Source organism: Lissotriton helveticus, chromosome 4_1 (genome assembly GCF_964261635.1).
Source record: "Lissotriton helveticus chromosome 4_1, aLisHel1.1, whole genome shotgun sequence".
NCBI classification, from domain to species: Eukaryota; Metazoa; Chordata; class Amphibia; order Caudata; family Salamandridae; genus Lissotriton; species Lissotriton helveticus.
Window position 1 is genome coordinate 1,627,086,863 of NC_136063.1, and position 21,060 is coordinate 1,627,107,922.

The window sequence follows — 21,060 nt, forward strand, 5'->3', positions numbered from 1 at the left end:
GGAGCTAATAATACCTATGTATGGATAACAAAATGAATTCATTGTATGAAAAGGAGTACAATTGAAAACATAAAATTACAGAATATGAGGAATAAAATTGGATTACAAAATCTTCAACCAGCGTCATTTACATTTTTCAAGAATGGATTGAGGAATTATCCTATAAAAGTGTGCCCCAAGGGATGCTATCAATTTTCAATTGAATGCACTTCAAAAACCTTAGTAATATTCGTCTGTCGGGAGGGAGACGATACCTAGGGAGCACCTGTTAAACTCAGCAACTTTAAACAACCATTAACGGCACAGCAGTGCACTGGTCTATATATCACAGATCGTTTTTCACATTTCCTTTCCTACAACTAGTAGCACGCAAAATTATTGACTTCTTACAAACTATCACAATGAATTATGAAGATATATCCCGATCCACAGAGGCAAGAGCAGACACCCTTGCATTCGCAACAGAGGAAGCATCAAGAATATACGCACTAATACAGGACGACATATCCCAATCAACCACGATCAGGAGCAAAGAACAGAACGTTAAACAATTACTATACCTATCAAAGCGTAAGATAAATCAGAAATTACATGCAAATACACTTATCAAGTACCACAAATCCTTGCACATACCCAGACACCTACGAATTGCAATGAAGCCATCACTTTGTAAAAACTCTAAGTCATTTCAAGAGCGATGCTACGCCATACTTAATAAGTGTAGTTTGGATTTAATCTTACTAATCATAGAGGAACTATCAAACATACTAGTTGACTTAGAAAAAGAGATCACAGAACTAACAGAAGAACTGACGAAAAGTATGACTACAGAGGAATGGGATGTATTCATTACTGACATCAATCTTCAATTGGATAAACATAGCAATGAAATCAATGACCGGAAGATAAGAAAGTTTCGCCATGATACGTTGGACTACAGACTAGGCGAAGTCTAAACCTGGGCAGAGGAATATGCTCAGAGAAGGAGGAACCGCCCATATACTCAAAACACAGACACATCATCTACAGATAGCGATACATCGAATCGTCCACGTATACCAAGACTACAATCATCTGGTAGACCACAAGAACCAATGCCCAGTACATCAGTACGGTCAGACACCATCCATGTGAACACTAGAGGCACTGATTTTTTAGAACAGGCCACAGAACAAGACGACCCCGGAGGAGCAAAACAAAAAGATCCACCTCAAACAAGAAGCGTAACACTTCCCAAGAAAAACAACAAGAAGAAACCCAACGCGAGAGACAACTAATCATTAACATCTCAGATCATAATTTTACTCAACATAAGATCAGCTTACTACAAAAAGGCACTTCATTTGTACCAGCAAACAGATCCAACCAATTGGAGTTAGAAGTAAGCACATTCAAACTGACAAGAAAACTGAGGTTGAGGAATTTTTTTGAAAATGTATTACCTCCTCAGGGAGACAAGGAACCAGATCCACTAATGGGATTAAAAACCACCAACTCGTACCAGGCTCCTGTGAGCCATAAAACTATCGACCTGTTCGAACAATTAGTAAAACAAGAACTAACTCAAATCAATTACAAAAAAGTAATACATAAAAGCATTACGCAAAAGGACCGAGACAAATTAAAATCCATTGCCAATAACAAAAGCATCAAATGTATCAAAGCAGACAAGGGCGGCACCCTGGTCGTTATGAATTCCGTCATGTACAACCAAAAACTTAAAGACCTAATATCAGACGAGACTACTTACTTGAAATTGATGGGTAACCCCACACAACAATTCTCTACCATTCTAAAAGACATTGGAGATAAGGCACTTTCACAAGGCATCATAAACCAAAAAACAAGGAATTTTTTGATCAAACAAAATCTAAGGAGTCCATCGATTCATGCAGTACCCAAAATTCATAAACACCCAACGGATCTCCCAATACGCCCATTAGTATCCACACGAGGAAGTATCCACGAACCAGTTGGACAATATCTGGACAGATATTTACAACCCACAGTTCAGTCCTTAGCCAACTACATTAAGGATACCACTGATTTTTTGTGCAAATTACACAACATCAAGATAGATGCCAAAGAACGTTTGGGGCTATGTACAGCCGATGTAAGTTCTTTATACACCTCAATCCCACATTTGGAGGAGATAGAAGCTATGGAACAAGCTATCCTCAAACTGGATCTAGAGGAAACCATGCAACTATTTTTAATAGAACTATTGGTGTTTACCTTATACCAGAGCTATTTTAATCATGACAATGATTGGTACTTGCAGCTGGTAGGCACAAGTATAGGAAATTGCGCAGCCCCAGTTTACGCTAATGTGTACATGGGAGAATATGAAAAAAGAAACATCTTGTCCAATACCAACTGGAGTAGTCATATAAAAATGTATGCCCGCTACATTGACGACTTATTTATCTTGTGGAAAGATTCCAAAGAAAGATTAGAACAAGCGTTGATGACTCTCAATACAGTGAACCAACCTATCCAATTTACATGGACAATTGATCCTAAACGCATCACCTTTTTGGATGTTCTCATTGAACTACAAGACAATCAAATTTCAACGGACATATATCGAAAGTCCACTGACCGCAACAACCTTTTGCATTATTCCAGTTTCCATCAGGGATCATTGAAAAACATCTACCGAAATCTCAAATGTTGAGGGTTAAACGCATCACCTCAGACCCCATCAAAGCTACTGTATGCATAGAAGAAATGGCGAATAGGTTTCACGAAAGAGGATATCCTGACCATTTGATTAACTCTGCCAAATCTCACATTCAAGCTGTAAACCGTTTGGATCTACTACAACCGGCAACAAAACACGAAAGTGACAGGACTGTCATAGTGTCCAAGTTTTCCAACGTGAGCCCTATGTTCAAAAACATGGTATTAAAGCACTGGCCAATGTTGAAACATAAACCGGATTTTAAAGGCATGTTTGATCATCAACCATTATTCGCCTGCACGTGAGGCAAAAACTTAGGTGAAAACCTACAACAAACAAACGTTACAGATACCATCTCACGTGGCACAAGGCCATGCGCAAATTGCAATAATTGCAACAACATAATTCTTGGAAACAAGGTAATGCACCCAATGAAGGGTCAAGAGATTGCTTTGAATGTAACAGCTACTTGTGATACGAATAACGTCGTTTACCTCTTGAAATGCCCGTGTGGTAAAGTTTACATAGGTAAGACCGAACGCTAAATAAAAACACGACTCAATGAACACAAGTCAAACATACGTACTAAAAACCCTAAATCTTCAGTGGCCACCCACTTCAATGAGATGAACCACAACGTTTCCCAACTTAAATTTATGATACTAGAGGTGGTCAATAAAGTTGAAGGAAGAGACAACAGCAAACACTTACTCCGCAGTGAGAACTATTGGATTTACAAGCTTAAAACTACCAAGCCGAATGGATTCAATGACCGTGTTGAATTTTCATGTTATTTATGATAACAGCATTTACCTTTGTGCTAACATTGATTATGACCCTCAGTAGCCATAGGGCACCCAAAGTTCTGTACATCTTCCTGATCACCCATGTGTATTCATGTTACTGCTAATGATTTTTTACCATTGTTTGTTTATTATCAGCAACTTTATTATCATTATTTGTTTACCGTGGTATGCAACATCACATGTTTCCACTTTTGTTTATGTTTATGCACCGTCAGCGCCATCTTACACTCGCTCGACTAGCTTCTAATATAGTCCGCTTTCTATATCATTTGAACATCTCCGATCACGTGAATGGTTAACGTGATCTCATTTTCCTTTTACCGGCCGATTTTAGTCTCCTTACTAACAATGTACTACCTCAGTCGTATAGAACGAACAGAGCACCGATTTGAACCAGAGGCAGAGTACAGCTCTAAGCGTTTACACTCTCGATCGGCAAATAACACGCCAACTACTAATTTCAGTGGCGTTTTCACCGCACTTACCGCTCACATGTCTTCATTTACAGACCGGGCACTTTTAAAGTTCAGAGCCGTTTACACGAGTACGTTTTTTCTCATCAATTGAGAGCACTACATTGTACCGTTGTGCATGTTTCTGTAGCACGGTTCCCGTCTTTTTCATATTGAACACTGCCACACCTGGGATATAAAGCACTTCGAAAAATTTCATGTTCACCTTTATGATTGTACTTTGTTCTACATGTTTACACATCATATTAGGGATATAGCCAGTAAACTAAATTTATGTTGTTCTTTGTAGATATGCTCCCGGATGAAGGGCAATGGCCCGAAATGCATTGGAGCTAATAATACCCATGTATGGATAACAAAATGAATTCATTGTATAAAAAGGAATACAATTGAAAACATAAAATTACAGAATATGAAGGAATAAAATTGGATTACAAAATCTTCAACCAGCGTCATTTACATTTTTCAAGAATGGATTGAGGAATTATCCTATAAAAGTGTGCCTCAAGGGATGCTATCAATTTTCAATTGAATGCACTCCAGAAACCTTAGTAACATTCGTCTGTCGGGAGGGAGACGATACCTAGGGAGCACCTGTTAAACTCAGCAACTTTAAACAACCATTAACGGCACAGCTGTGCACTGGTCTATATATCACAGATCATTAATATGACAAAGAAATTAAATAATAGATGTTTGACATATTGACCGACATTAATTGCAATTTTCTGCTTTTATGAACATGTGACTTGCAAATTGCATATTGTTATAATTTAATTTGTTTAAATGTAAAAGTTTAGAACATGACTGCAACTACCCTATCGCAGTTGGACTGGTGATGGGATTATTTTTTCTATGTCTCACACTATGTGCAATTTTTAAAGGTGGTTGGGCACAATTTGTAAAATGAGGCTGTGTCAAAGACTTGCTTAGGTTGAAAAAGGTTGTCAATTAAATTTAAAGTGAAGCAGACATGATGTGCGTGGGCTTTCTTTTCTTGTGGACTGACTAGGATTGTTTCTGTGGATTGCAGCCGGGACCCGCACCTGTTGCCTAGCACTACTTGGTAGACGAGGCAATTAGCATTGCGAGACACATACATCCCTTCTTAGGGTAAGGTGTTTTTAGTGTTTAGGGGTGGGTAAGGGTATTGAGTGGCCAGGATACTTTTAGGGTGGGTGAGGGTATTTGGGTGGTAAGGGTATTTTTAGGTTTTAGGGTGGGTAAAGGTATTTGGGTGCCAACTGTGATTTTAGGGTTTAGGGTGTGTAGGGCAAATGGGTAGCAAGTGGATATTATGGGTTGATGGCCAACAAGATGTTGGTTGGTGAGATGATGGGGTGCAGCAGTAACTATATATGGTCAATCTTTCAAGTGGAATATTTGTATTCAGGCTAGAGTAGGGTCAAATAGAAATGCCTAAAATGATACACCCTTGATAGATTTTGGGGCCCGCTGAATAAGGAATATGACCTCACCAGAGAACCTGAATTCAATAATTTAATATTCATTAAAAATGAATAATATCTGCTGCCCAAGTCATTCTTATAGCTGTGGGTGGCCTGCAATAGTCTGATTTGTCACACATGTAGGAGTGTGATGGTTAGTAGTTGTGTTGATAATGTCATTAGCAGCGCTGGCGGGGTGGTGCAAGCTGTAATAGCCTCCTGATGAGGGTACAGACACTTTAAAAAAAAAAACTAATTAAGTACTGGGTTGAAGGATTAAAAAATGGCATGATCTAGAGGTTGTCCCTTGTGGTAGAGTTTAGATAGATAGATAGATAGACCCAAGCACACTCTGCAAGGATGCCTGTTGCAGATGGCCCCATCTTTTTTTTTTTTTTTTGCTGTGGCCTGCTCTGTGCCTCCTCCCTTAACCACTTCTAAACACACCACTGCAGCAGAGCACAATCTTCTTTTGGCGCATCACAGTCAAGTAAAATAGATAGATTTTACCATTCTGTCATGTCCCAGTGGTACAAGTTAAACCAAAAAAGGTGGCACGCCATCAATAAACAATATTCATATAAAAGGTATTTCATCCGGTAACTTAAGAAATATATCTCAGTATGTAGCATTGCCCTGCCCCCATTCACATTTCAATTAAATTGGTGAAAAAGCAATACAAAGAAAACGCATGCAGAGAAAAAAGGAGAAAAGCAAAGGGTGTTGTCAGAGAAAGGTGACAGAAGAAAACAGTATTAGACTAAATATTAACATGTCACTGAGCAAATCTTAAAGGGGGAATTAGTTATATTTAAGCCCATTTTACATTTATTGTCCGTAAAGCTACTTGGCCATGTTCACATGTTTGCACACTTTAATGCCAGCTGGTATCAATTATTTAGGAGCTGCTGCAAAACTCAAACTAGTTTTATGCCTCCATCTTTGGCTTGTTTCCTAACTTCCTCAAATTGTTTGCGTTTCTCATCTGCTTTCCTAGCATTAAATTGATCAATAAAGATTGTATTGCCTATTCGAAGAAGCATACTTTGCAGATATTATTTCACATTAGACTATGTTCAATTATTAATTGTTATAATATTCTCTTATTTTAACAGCCTAATCTAGTGTTACCTTCATCAGATTTCCCTGGTTTGCCTTTCTCCATCTGTGCAGCTTATTTTCGAACTACTTTTAATATAATTTTAAACAGCTTTAAAATTGGATTTCAAATCGGCTTTAATATATGTTTTTATATTGTTATTAAAAGCCAGTGCTGGCTGCATTTTCCTATATATGTATTGTTATAAAGTATCTTTTCGCCCACAACTTAATTGTTTCATTGATAAAATGAGTTGAAAATATTTTATATTGTTATAGTTTGATAGTATCTGGTTTCATTTAGTCGCATGTGCATTAGAAATATAATGCAGGTTATTGTCCACCTACAAGTGATTTGTTCAAGTTATGTCATGTTACAGTTGTTTTTAATTCTTTCATATCAAGCCCTCCTATTGCACTGGACAATTGCAACTAGAAAGGTCAATACAATGTTGTAAAATGATTGTAGAGCGTCGTCAATCCCAGCCTTAGACAATCAGTACTCCGAACCCCCTTTAATGCTCCAATCCCACGCTGTTTACGTTGCGAATAAGTACCTCAGTTTGTTTACAAAGGAGTTAACAGAGTAAACTTTAAAAGAACTGAGAGTTTCGTATGATCTCATTTTCTACTCCACTACAAACGCCTTTAAAAAATCGAAGGTAAATATTTCCTGAGCAGAATTCCAAATATGCCTATGATCAGGAAGGAATAATGGTGACGTTTGGACAGCACGAAAGGTGCCCCAAGTAATGCAGTAATGAGGAATTACTTAGTCAACAGAATATGCTCTATTCATTTAAGGATTAAATATAATCTTGCCAATGCTAGCTCTAGTGTATATTCCAAATTACCTTTTGCATACATTTAGCGATGGAAGGACCATTCATGGAGTGGTTTACCTCCGGTTATGCCTGTACAGCTAAGGGCAGCTATTTGGTGCAGCAAATTAACTGGTTGCTCCCTGAGGAAGTTTTAACAGCCTCATGCTTCAGACCTCTAGCTCTGGCACCAGAAGTCACCTGCGTCTTAAATACTTTAATCTTCCCATGAACTCAGTGGCAATGTCCTCACACAGAAAAGAGTTGCTGTTCATTCATTATGGAAAATGTGCATGCCAACCTCGAAGTGTTGAAAATGTATAGGCTAAATTTAAACATGTTAATCCCAGCCACATTGATGAAAAAGCAGTGATGTTTCACCTCACTGCTAAATGTGGAAAACAGGATGCTCAATTCAGCACGGGTATGCATATGTGCGCCAGTAGAGGCAGCATTGGTTATGGCATAAAGTTTGGATGAGCGTGGAGTCTCTTGAGTGCGGAACTGGAAATGGTAGCCTCCCAGTAGCTCCTGAGCAGACCATCTCAAACATAAGCTTTTTTAGGCCATTATTTTTAGTATGAAGGGTAAATATTCCTTACCTTTTAACTAGGGGTGTGCGGAACACACAGCATTTTACTCTACGATATTCTGTTGAGTTACCCAAAATCTATGTGACATTCTGCAGAGACCCGCGAGCGTTGGAATTCCGGTCCTTCTCGCTGGTTTTTAGTACCGGCAGCTTGTCCTACAGTGTAAAATTAGTGTGAACACCACCTCGCGGCGTGCCAGGGGTGCTACTTCTTTCTGCCGCTTGAGTAGATTTCCTACTCAAGCAGTAACTTTTGCACCCCATGCAGCAACTTTCTCAACGCGAGCAGTAATTACCTACTGGGACCACCTGCGTTGAGAAAACTCACCAGGAGGCGGACTAGCGCGTAGTGCATGACAAACACTCTGCCACCTGGCATTTGGTAGGCTTTTTGCCAAAATCCATGCTTCAAGCAGAGCACGGAGTGGACGAACCTCCACAAGCTCTGCCTGTGAAGAGTAGTTTACTGCCTAACCCTACTTTTAACCTATCTATGGTAAAACGATTGGTGGTTATTGAATTCTTAGAGGCGTCAAAGAGCTCCTGGTGACCGTGTTCGAGCTCTCACTATTCTGCAGTTGAAGTTACTGTCAGGAGAGGCAGAAGCTTCTTCAAGAAAAGGAGCAGCTTGGGCCTAGGATCCCCTGCAGCCAGACGTAGCTTCCTTCACCCACAGAATCTCACTGATTTGATTGATTTCAATATTTCTAATATTTTCATGCTGCTTGCCTACATTTCTATTGTCATATTCATGACTACGGAAGGCAAAAATATATTTTTTAACTCCAATAAGCATTGGCAACTGTTCCTCCACCACCTATTAAATCAAAACTTGTTGACTCCTCTGAACCATCACTTATCATAAATATGGAAGAATTACAAGCTGTCCAGTGTAATATGAACAATATTCTCTTTGAAATTAAAAATATTCACAAAGTTATGGCTGAACTCACATGAATGTCTCCTATAATGAAATTAAAATACAATGCAATACAACTAAGAGAAACCAACTACTTCCTATCACAGCTAAAATTCTTCCTATGAATAAACTATTTCACTTGGAAAAACAAAACAGACAATATAATTTATAAATATTCAATCTGCCTGAAGACATAGAGGGGTATGATTGCATACAGTATTTGGAGAACTTCTATATGAAAACTTTCCAGAGAAATTTGAGATTGATAAAGCACCCAGAATACTGCTACACCAAAAGCCTGGTCAAACCACATCAAGTTATTTTTAAGGTTTTGCATCACAAACAGCTAGTGATAAGGAAAAGTGCAACTGCAACTCCTCGTCAACAGCAATAAAATCTTCAATCAAGATTTTGCTAAAGAAACAGCCAGCCTACTTAAAGATTCTCTCGTCTCCATGACCACAGATACGCAACTCAGGATTCAAATATGGCCTTTTTGATCCTTAAACTCTGCACGATTGGAAATATGGCATTTCTAAATCATGTCTTCATCCTGAAGACATTCGCTCATTCCTGGTTCATAGTTTTTCCCTCTCCATGGATACTAATTAGACTTCTAACTGATGTACCGATGATCCGCACTCTTCTTTCCTTACTGGTCCTAACTTACTAAGATATTTCAACCACTGGCTTTTCTTGAACATGTGCGTACATGATTCAAAACTAGTATCAATGTTTTATGTTGTCTTTTCTATGTTGGTCCTTGTTTTTTTCTTTTCAATAGGTTTTCTCTTTTCAGAGTTAGTTCAATCTATTACCTTCATCTTTATTTTGTCCCATAGTTTATGATTATTTTGTCCCATAGTTTATGATTATTTTGTCCAATAGTTTATAATTGTTTTTCCTTTTTCCTTTTACTGTTTAGAGTTAGGGATATTTCTAATAAGATTACATTTGTTTCTCTTAATTTTAAAGGTTTATGACATCCAGTCCAAAGTATGAAAATATTATATTACTAAGCTAGACATAAAGCTGATATTTTCTTACTTCAAGAAACCCATGTTGATGGAAAAATGTTATCATATATGAATAAAAAATGGGTAGGACATTATTTTATCTCCAGCCTTACATTAAAAAAATGAAGTGGCATTTTAATTTTGTTTAAGCATTTATTACAGATAATCAATAAGCCTTCTGATACAGATGGTAGATATGTGTTTGCTAAGGTCAAAAAGTACTCTACTATAAAGTGTTTAATCAATATTTATCGTCCAACAGCTGCTGAACAGACAGTTTGAGAAATATTACTTCAGAAAAATATTTTAATTGGGTAATTTTCCACTTATTGCTGGTGGTGACTATAACCTAATATGTGATTCTCTATTGGATAGATTCTCTATTGGATAGAGTCTCCTCCCAAAGTTTTTCATTCACTTAAACATTGTTCAAAGTTACTAAACTTGGTGATATATGGCACTTGCGTTTTCTCTAATCCTCCTATTCTGAATTGATTACATACTTATTATCCTTAAGAAATATAGTCAATTCTATTACTGAACCTATAATTGTAAATATTAACATATCAGACAATGCTATAACCCATTTATATTTAAAATTGTAAGGCTGCTATTGAGGAATAATTGTTGCTCAACCCAGATGGCTTAATGCAAAGCTTATTTTAGGGGATTAACAATTTTCATAATGGCACACAGAAAAACTATTTCAGGAAAGCATTTCTGATTTAGAAAAACAAATAGCTAAGTTTGAATGCCTCACATACAATAATGACTCTTTTAAAGCTCAATTTCAAAAAGACTCTTTATAAATGCAATATCCTTTGAATTAATTTTACAAAACCTTGACTCTTTCAATTGCCAATTTCTGTATTTGAAAATATGTTTTAATGGCATAACTCCCTGATAAAATTTGCTCACAGCATTAAATTCTCGAAATCTTGGATTGATGCTGATATTTTTTTTATCTCAGTGGTATTTGGGAAAATTATGTCTTTTTATATCCTTTTCAGAATTACAACGAGTTTTCATTACCGTATACAGATAGTTCTAAATATTAACTTCTATGCATCTTCAATCTTACTTGTTTTCCAAACAATTTGCCCCTTATCAAAATACCTGATTTGGAAATATGCATCAATGGTTTTAATGCTTCCTCTCACACAGTGTTTACATTTTACAAACAATTACATAACCCAAGTGAGACTAATTTACTTTCTATTATAAATTTTTGGAATAAGGAACTTTCCACAACCTTTTCTTTAGATACTTGGAAAAAATTATAGTTAGCAAACATTTCTGATTGGCCCTGTTGCCAAATATCAAACAATCACTTTCCTCGTGTTTAACTGTCTATGGAACCCATATAAATTGTTTAAAGGCAAACTACTAAACTCACAGTTATGTTGGCATTGCAAAATAAGTGATGGATAATTGAAACATGTAATGTTGAAATGTACTAATATTTAAAACTTTGGAAAGATGTATGGGGCATTAAGTACATACTTCACATTTCTGATCACCTCTCATATGAAATGCTTATCTGCAAATCTTTTTCTTGACTTATAAATTATTTGACACACATACATTGTTTAACTTTCTGTTATCTTCAACTATTAGACCTATACACCGAATTGGTAAAATTCATCGTTATTATCAGACCACAATTACTTCCTCTTTTCAATTGTTCTGGAAACCTGATGATGATTATATTGCATTGTATTATAATGTTCACTGCTTGTATATATAGGTTAATATCTTTTGTAATTTCTGCATGAATAATTTTATATAATACTCATTGCCAAAAATCAACCTTTCACATGTTCAGGAATGAAACAATTTTACATTCTATCTAGTGAAAGTGAACAATTTGATGAGCTGAAAATTATTAAATCTGATCTCTCAAAACCGATGATAAAGGGAGACATGGCCTTCCTCATCTATAAATGTCAGAGCTATGGCTGTTTCAACCATTCACATCTCCTGGCGGATCTGCTACTTTGGTAAAATGTAAATAGGTTTTCCTACTACCTTTTTTAAGGTATTTAATTCTGTAGTGTAGCAAGAATGCCATGGGCCCTGGTTCAAGCAAAGACAATGACCCCTTTGACTTCTGTGGGGGCAGTAAAATATAGCGATTATCAGAGTTCAATGTGTCCTTCAGGGCTCTGGCTATCGTGCCACTGCACCTACTACACCAATGGTATTTAAGCCCCTGGTTTGAAAATCTGTCTTTTCTCCAATGAGTACAGGCAACAGTACATGTTAGGTTTAGATGGAATTGACTATTTAGGAGACTCCTTGTATCTTTTCCACAGGTTGCCACATTCACAAAATTTCAGCAGTGCCAAAACCCGTCACCTTAAGCTGAAAACAAATTGACCCCTGATAGCCAGTGAGAGAAATGCTGGTTTAAATCCATGTACAATGTACTTCACAACATCAGTTACTATTTCATTACTAAATCATTCAGAATCTCTGGCTTCTAATATCATGCATTCCACTTCTATGCTACTAAGGTGAAGACATTTCTTTTTAAAAAGCCTAGTACTGGAGCTAAATAGCACAATAAAAGATCACTAGAATGCTGTAAAGAAGACTAAGAGTGTCTCAAACAATCAGAATACTTAGAAATGTGCCACAGACACAGCCTTCAATTGTATTCTAGGCTGAGACTCTGTTTAACTGGGCCCCTGGTTCAAACAGGGGAACTCTCCCTGGCAGCAGTGTGCATAATTAAGATCAAGATTGAGTTGCACTGCAGAGGGTTCTGCTGCTATTGTGGGAGCTATTCCAGTGCACTGGCTTTCCTGTGGTGTGGGACATATGAAAGCACACAAGCCCCTGCTGGAGTAGAAGTCTGCTGCTATTGAGGATGATATTAAAGCGTGCTGGCTTCCCCATGACGCAGGATTCAAGAAAGGGCTCAGAGTACTGTATAGCCCAGAATCCATCAGCCCCTGCAGGAGGAGGGACTTGCTGCAAATGTGGGCTCTATTTCCAGATGGACGTGCTTGGGCACATACCCAGACGAAAACAGGGTCAAGAGCAAGACCGTCCACATCTGACCGAGACCAGACCATACAATCTCTCATGGATGCATGATTTGGTTCCTACTGCAATGGGTAAGCACAAGTCATCTTCCCGCCATAGTGATCTGAAGCACCCCTTTAATGTCTCAAACATTATGTCTTTTCTTACCTCAGTTGTTGGGGCAATTGTGGAGGAAATTACATAAGTGGGGCTGGGTGCCCAGGACAGAGGTCTGGATAGAGTTACTGTTGATTATCCAGGAAACACCTTGCCTTAACTGTTGTATGGTTCTAAACTCACTTTTAACCCAAACTTAATGCTGGTTCGTATCACTCATACGTTTAAGTCAGTAGTGCACCAGCCTTGTAGAGGTGGACCTGTTGGCTCTCCTCCCCAGGCCAAAAAAAAAAGGAAGACTGATGACTTTGTTAAAAAGGGGACTCTAATTTAAGTTTTACATATATTGGTTACATTTAATAAGCTGCAATTTCCAAATAGGTGCTGGTAGCTATTTCATGTTTGGTGTTTAAGAGGGCCTTATTCAATGATAAAGTCAGGTTTTGATCACATTAATACAAATGACACTTTAAGAAAGTTGTTTTTGTTTTAGATCAAAGGGAGAGAGAGGACTAGATAAGCTAGGCCGGATCCCCTGAATTATATGTACATATATCAATAAGGACTAGCTAGTTTAGTAGGATATAAGAGACTCTGATAGGTACGTCGAGGAGCAACATAGAGTGGGGAAAAGAACATTGTTTTCCTCATAAAGCCCTCACCCAACGACCTAGTCGGTGGCATGCTTCATCATCGGGCCCACCACAGTGGCACCGAGTGTGCCCCGGGTGTGCTTCAACGCCAGGAGACTGCGGAGCTGGTATGTTGCTGAGTGTGCGGTGAAAAGGGTGAGAAGGTGTAGATTAAAAGCTATGCAGGAGGTCCCAGCACCCGAGGGTTGTTTATCTTTAATGAACTGGGCCTCTGCTAGCAGATAAAAGGCAAGGAGACGTGATGGAGTGCTGATTATGACCTCCAGCGTCTAGTGCGGTCTACATGTTTCAGCCAGTGCCTTGTTGATTTTAAGCTGGCTTTCCTCAGGACCATTTACTATGTGAGAAGTGCAAAATAAACTTAATTTAAGTGAAGGTGGTGTTTTGGCTATGTGTGGCGCTCGCTAAGGCGCTGTAACTGTTAGAGGGGATTCCCTCAAGCTTGACTACATTTAACACATAGGACAAAGACAAGACGTACAAGGTAGAGTCATATCAGTATGGTAAGATTTACTACAAGAAGCCGGCTTATAAGGTGGTGTACGGCCTATAAACGGCTATTGTGGGCTCATGGCACGTGCATGAGACAGGTGATGATTTTATCAAAAACCGGTGGTGTTTAGGTGGTGGGCTAAAAGAGCGTATTTACAAGGTGAGGTACAGGTAAGTATAGTGCTAGGTCCTCACTCTGTTTTTCCTTGTAAAAAGCTTCATGGGTCGCTTGGCAGAGAAAGAGACCCTGTTGGCAGAAAGGTAAATTCAACACGTGTCCAACCTGTAGGGGAAGAAATAGGTGGCTTACCCTGTTTGTAGTTGTAGCGGTTCTATTGTACTCACGAGATTTTCGGTCTGGTTCCTCCTTGGACCTATTCGTCCTTCCGCGGCGCCCGTTATGGGGGAATGGAGCTAGCCGCCTCTTATTAATACCGTCCGGTGGAGTAGTTTCACCTGTGTATAGTAGAAATAGAGGGAGGGGGACGCGCTAAAAGCCATGTCATTGCGGGCTGGGCGCGAGGTACTGAGGAGTAGTGCGCGATCTTGCGCATGCGCTAAAGGTAGTTGCGTGTTCTTGCGCATGCGCCGGTTGTTGCGCATGCGTGTTGATGAGGAGTAAGCGCCGGAGTGTGGCGCATGCGTGTAAGTGCCCAAAGAAGTCCGAGTGGGAACTAGGGTGTGGGCATTTCTTACGTGGTGGCAGGGGAACTGCCAGTATTGCATGGTCTAGGACATCAGGGAGTAATCGGCCTGCATTGGTGGTTAAAGGCCGATGGAAAATGTTTATTACTGGCACAAAAAGTGCGTGGGGATCACGCAAGGGGGGAGGGAGGAGCCCGTCAGAGAGAGGAGGAGCGAAGGCGGGCACGCTCATGCAGGGTTTGCCCTGGCAATGATATCACTGGGTTGTGGACTCTTGTGCACACGATGTGGGGATTAAGCAGCTAGGGAGTTCCATGGTATGGCATCGTTAAGGCCATGGATGTGTGTGGACAAGCGGTATATCCATCGTTGTTCTTTTTGTAGGAGGAGTCTTTCATTGATTGATTTGTCAAATTTTTCAATGACAGTCCAGGAGAAGTCATTGGGGGTGTGATTATGGGTGAGAAAATGGTCTGTGAGCTTGCTGATATTTTTACCACATCTTATCGTGCTCCTGTGTTCAGTCATTCGTGTCCTTACTTTCCTTGTTGTCATGCCAATGTATCTGAGGCCGCACCGGCAGATTATCAGGTACACCAAATTGGCTGAGTTGCAGTTAGTGAACTGCCGTTGCGTACAAACCTTGCCAGGTTCTAGGTCCAGAGTTTTTGAGGGGGACGTTAGGTGGCACACGCTGCAGTTATTGCAGGGATGGTGGCCTGTGACTTTCGGTAGTCCCCAGATGTTGACTAGGGTGTTGTCGCTGGTATTGTCCTTGGGCTGGGGTCTGGTTTTGACTAGTTGGTCTTTTAGATTGGTGGCTCTTCTGTATGCAAAGCGCGGTTTTTCCCATTTCCTGGTGCCAGAGTTGATAATCTTCCAGTTGCGTTGTATGATGTTGGCTACCTGGTTGGACGCTGTATTGTAGGTGGTCACACACGTTAGGGTGGGTTCTTCCTGTTGCTTTTCATAGGTTTCTAAGAGTGCTTCTCTGTTCTGGTTTCTTGCTCTTTTGCAGGTTTTGTTTATTATCCTTGACGGATAGCCACGTTCTTTTAGTTTATCTGTTAAGTCATTGGCTTGTGACTTGTAATCCTGGATGCTGCTGCAATTACGTCTGATGCGTAAAAATTGCCCATAGGGTAAATTTTCCCTTAGGTGTCTGGGATGGAAGCTGTCAAATCTGAGTAGGGAGTTCCTTGCTGTGGGTTTGTAGAAGGTGCTTGTCACGAGGCCTCCATTCTGTGGTTTAATGTTTAGGTCAAGGAACGCTAGTTCAGTGGAACTGCTGGTGCTGGTAAAGCGTAAGAAGGGATCTTGAGTGTTGATCCAAAGCATGAAGGTATCCAGTAGTGCTTGGTTGCCTTCCCATATCAGCAGCACGTCGTCAATGTAGCGACGCCACATTTTGATATTGGCCAGGAAAGGATTGGAGGGTTGTTGTATGTAGATATTCTCAAAGTGTGCCACATACAATCCTGCCACACTGGGAGCAAAGACACTGCCCATGGAAGTACCATTGGTCTGTAGGTAGTAGGTTCCTTCGTATTCGAAATAGTTCTCTTTGAGAGCCAAAGTTGCGCAGTCCATAATAAAACTGCGGGGGGTGTTGTTTTCCCAGGGGCTTGCCATGAGGACATCATGTAGTACCTTTACTGTAGCGTCCTGTGGCAAGCTGGTATAAAGGCTCTCGATGTCTAGTCCTACTAGTAGTTCAGAGCTGGGGTTGAAGGTGATGTTTTGGATTACATTTAGGAGGTGTTTTGTGTCCTTGATGTAGGAAGGAGCTTTTTGAACCAAGGGGTTAAGAAAGAAGTCACAATAACGTGAAAGAGGTTCCAGTAGTGACTTGATGCCAGATACGATGGGTCTGCCAGGTGGTGGGGTGATGCCCTTGTGTATTTTTGGGACTATATAGAAATACGGGGTTTTAGTATTTCTAGGGCATAGGTAATCAGCCTCTTGTTTGGAGATTAGTTCATTGTCTTTGGCATTTGTGACCAGGAGATTGATGGTGTTCTGTAGTAGTTCAGTTGGGTCCTTGTTGAGGCGTTTGTAATTCCTGGTATCGCCAAGGAGTCTCTTACATTCCTGGTCATAGTCGCTTTTGTTCATTAGAACTATGCCGCCTCCCTTGTCCGCGGGTTTTATAACAAGGGTAGGTTCATTCTGTAAGCGTTGGATAGTGCTCCTGTCTTTGTTAGAGAGGTTGTTGTAAGTCTCTTTGTGTTGGAGTTGTTCCACTTCCGTGTATACTGCCTGTTCAAATGTCAGGATTTCTACCGGGATACTTCCCGGTGGAGGGGTAAGGGTGGATTTCGGTCTGAGCCCTGTTTCATTAGGGGCTTCTTCCCTGTCGTTGTTGGTAATGTCTTTTTTCTCGAAAAATGCTTTTAATTTTAGTTTCCTAAAGAATTCAGCAAGTTCGACATGGAGTCGAAAGGTGTCCAGTCTGGTAGTAGGGACAAAAGAGAGTCCTTTATTGAGCACTCCCATTTCGTCCGTGTTGAGTTGCGTGTCAGATAGATTGAATACAAGAGGGCATGAGGGTTTTATTTGCTTGTTCCCGCTTGTTCCTTTGTTTTGTTTCTGGGTTTGGAACTCACTGGTTCTGCTTCCGGTGCCCATTGGAGTTGTCCCGGGTTCCGCCGCTTCCCCCTGCCTCGTCTGCCCTGGGATAAAAAAGGGTATCGTTGATTGTGATTTCCCTGAAAAAAGGGCATGTTACCTGGGGGGTACAGTTGGGGGTAACCGAAGAATGGGGGTGGTGGGTTGGCAAAGTGAGGTGGTGGTGGGCCGTAGTTGTAGTTTTGGGGACCTTGCCACGGTTGTGGCCATTGCTGTCCTCGTCTGCCTCTGCCTCTGGACTGGTTGGATCCTGTGCTGGAGTTACTTGAGGCGCTGGAAGTGGAGCTATTGTCATGGTTGTTTGTGGATTTATTGGGAGGGGTGTAGTCATCATCAGAGTACGGGTAGGTTTTGGAGTAGCTGAACCTCTTAAGATCTTTTTCAAATTTTTTGATTTTAGTCTGGGTTAGGTAGTCTTTATAATCCGCTATTTCGCGGTTCTGGTCATCAAGTTTTTTCTTAAAGCCTGTCAAGGTAGTTTTGAAATGTGTCTCTGTTGCCTGGATCTCAATCATGATGGCATCTGATAGGCGTTTGGCTGTTTTTATGATGAGGATTAACCAGTCCCTGGTGCAGTGCCAGGCGATCTGGGCCCAGTCCTTGCGAAAGGTTGCATCATCTAGGAATATTCTTGGCGCGTTTGTGACCAGGAGGCCATTCGGGGCTGTGTTAGTGCGTAGATATTGTGCCAGTATAACACCGTGCAGAACAGTCCGGATCCTGTTCCTCTTTTTCTCTGTTAGGGCGTCCCAGTCGGTTGATTGTGCTACAGTTGTGGAGATGTTGAAATCTGCCATGAGTGAGGGGTCAGAAAGTATTTCGCTGACATCCTCTGCAGTGAAGGTGAGGCCAAAATTTTCAGCCATGATTAGGGGTAGGTAAGGCTCTCGCAGCTGCGCGCTGCTTGGGTATGTTTTAGATCAAAGGGAGAGAGAGGACTAGATAAGCTAGGCCGGATCCCCTGAATTATATGTACATATATCAATAAGGACTAGCTAGTTTAGTAGGATATAAGAGACTCTGATAGGTACGTCGAGGAGCAACATAGAGTGGGGAAAAGAACATTGTTTTCCTCATAAAGCCCTCACCCACCGACCTAGTCGGTGGCATGCTTCATCATCGGGCCCACCACAGTGGCACCGAGTGTGCCCCGGGTGTGCTTCAACGCCAGGAGACTGCGGAGCTGGTATGTTGCTGAGTGTGCGGTGAAAAGGGTGGGAAGGTGTAGATTAAAAGCTATGCAGGAGGTCCCAGCACCCGAGGGTTGTTTATCTTTAATGAACTGGGCCTCTGCTAGCAGATAAAAGGCAAGGAGACGTGATGGAGTGCTGATTATGACCTCCAGCGTCTAGTGCGGTCTACATGTTTCAGCCAGTGCCTTGTTGATTTTAAGCTGGCTTTCCTCAGGACCATTTACTATGTGAGAAGTGCAAAATAAACTTAATTTAAGTGAAGGTGGTGTTTTGGCTATGTGTGGCGCTCGCTAAGGCGCTGTAACTGTTAGAGGGGGATTCCCTCAAGCTTGACTACATTTAACACATAGGACAAAGACAAGACGTACAAGGTAGAGTCATATCAGTATGGTAAGATTTACTACAAGAAGCCGGCTTATAAGGTGGTGTACGGCCTATAAACGGCTATTGTGGGCTCATGGCACGTGCATGAGACAGGTGATGATTTTATCAAAAACCGGTGGTGTTTAGGTGGTGGGCTAAAAGAGCGTATTTACAAGGTGAGGTACAGGTAAGTATAGTGCTAGGTCCTGATGGAGCGAGATAGAAAACAAAATTTTGTTTAAACTCGCAAAGTCACATTTCCATAACATGAATAAAATTATTAATGATTTGTGATATGTTGTGCTAATACAACCTAGATTAAACTTTACACGTGGGGGGACTAACATGTGTGCTCATAAACGTGCATAAATGTTGCATCTTTTTGTTCGTGCAAAATAATAAAATAATTTATTGTTTTCGTTTTTGTCATTACTAACTGCTGCATATTTAAAATAAGCATGTGCTTGTTTTGCTTATTCTTGTCTGTATGATGTCATTTCTACTATTCTAGGTGCATATGGGTCTCATAGAAAAACGGAGACTGGTAAATATAAATGCTGCTTTATTTGTTTGCAATGGCTAGGTAACATTTTGATTAATCGGGTGGGTTAATTAATTAGTAAACCATGGGGTGGATACAGAAAATACTTTATTTCTTACATTAATACTTTTCTTGTGTTTGTTTTATACTAGAAATCATAAGTTGCCTGCTTTTGAGGCCTAGCTATTTGAGTCGCAAAATAAAAGCTGATCTGAAATTCTGCAGAAAGTCACGAGACGCCCATTCTGAATTAAAACGTTTATTGAAGCTGCATTCACAAAGCAAAAACTGATGAGCTGACATCATTCTGTCGGACATGGCCAAGGTCGAAAGTGAACTTTTTGTCAGTCCTTAACTTGGCATCCGCGGAAGTTGCACTGTAAGACTATGGAAGCTGCGAGGATGACTTAAAACAAAGTTGCAATCGCAGGAAGCCTCTGGCTTCACGTGGAAGAGACAATGGTCTTTGTAAGACATGATTTTGTGGAACTTTTTAAGAATCGGGTGACATGTCACTTGTCACTCTCAGCCAATGGGACGTCGAGTATTTCTTTGATCAAATACAGGCTGAACAGGACCTATTGTTACTGGAACTGTAACAGCTTCCATGCCTTTTGTCATTCTTTTAATTAATTCTTCTTTAGACCTTAAGTATTCATTATAATCATCATCCTCAACATTTCTTGTCTCTCTTGTATATTCTTTTGGAGGTTCCCTTGCTCTTGGAGTCATTGAAAAATGTCTACCCTCATTTCGAGCATTCTCAAATTCTGGTCTTCTAGGAGTTTCAGTGATTTCACAATTATTTGGATAAAGTTTAGGAGCTTCATTAATTGGAGGTGCACTCGGTGAAGTTTCAGTAGAAACCACCGGAGTAGACCATGATCTAGAAGGTCTCAAAGGCTGATTAGGCTGTTTATTTTTAGCAGTTGTATATATTTCTTCCATAATTGCGTCCTCAGATTCACTTTCCATAGATTTTCCTGTAGGAGAACCCATTACCATTTCATGAATTAAATACAATCCTTCACTCATGTTTCCCTGTCTCCACATTCGTAATCTATCTTCATGAGTTTCTCTTTTCCATGATGGATTTTTAGAAGGTCTTTTAATTCCACTAGCTTCTCTTTGTAACTGATACATCTCATCTTCCCACTCAACTAAAGCTTCAAATTGAGTTGGTCTCGGTTTTGGAACAAGAGCATTCATTTTTTCTCGTAAGTTTCTTAAAACTCTTACATTAAATGAACCATCATCAGGCCAAGTCAAAACACCATCGTTTTTAGTATAACGTTTCCAACTATCGAACCATAAGACAGTATGATATCCATATTCACCTTCCATGTACGCTGCAGGTGTTTTATACTTATGAAGTAGTTTACCACCTCGCGTTTCGATTTTCTTGTCAGGTGAAAATAAATTCTTAAATTTCTGAAATAATGTTGTCTTTTTCTCAACATGTTTAAAATGATAACTCATTTTTAAAAGTTAAATTTAATTCACAAAATCGTTCGTAAAAATTTTCCGGGATGTTCCGCAAAA